This window comes from Frankliniella occidentalis, unplaced genomic scaffold (assembly GCF_000697945.3).
Source record: "Frankliniella occidentalis isolate FOCC.00 unplaced genomic scaffold, Focc_3.1 Scaffold5, whole genome shotgun sequence".
In the NCBI taxonomy this organism is placed as follows: domain Eukaryota; kingdom Metazoa; phylum Arthropoda; class Insecta; order Thysanoptera; family Thripidae; genus Frankliniella; species Frankliniella occidentalis.
In genome coordinates, this window is record NW_026267135.1 from 3283070 (window position 1) to 3283566 (window position 497).

Genomic DNA, 497 nt, shown 5'->3' on the forward strand with positions numbered 1-497 from the left:
AATAATTATAATACACCCCATACACCCCCCCATCCTCCCTCATCTGAACACCGACAGAGGGTGGTGGCGTCCCGGTGCCACCCGGAGGGCCAGAGGCGAGTAGTTTCCCGTCAAAGTACCCTCCATGACCCTCGTCCGCCCAGCAGCCCCACTCTCTCTCTCTCTCCTTGCCGCCCATAGTGGAGCGTCGGTTCACCTGCAACACTGTGCAGAAGATATTCGCCACGCCACCAACAAAAAAAGGCGATTCCGTCTCGAAAGAGAAAACTGAGTGAGCAGATGGCTCCACTCGAGATACAAAGTAAAGTACACGAGGAGCAGGCGGGTTTTCTCGTACCCTCTACTACACCCTGCATATTTTATGCAAACGGAATAATACGCGCGAATTAGCCGTGCAAAACTAACGCGCGACAAACGCTGATGTACCTCTACAGTTGAGCCCGTGTGCCTCGCGGCGCTGGCGCTGCTGCTGGGTCCGTCTTATTGTTAGCAATTGT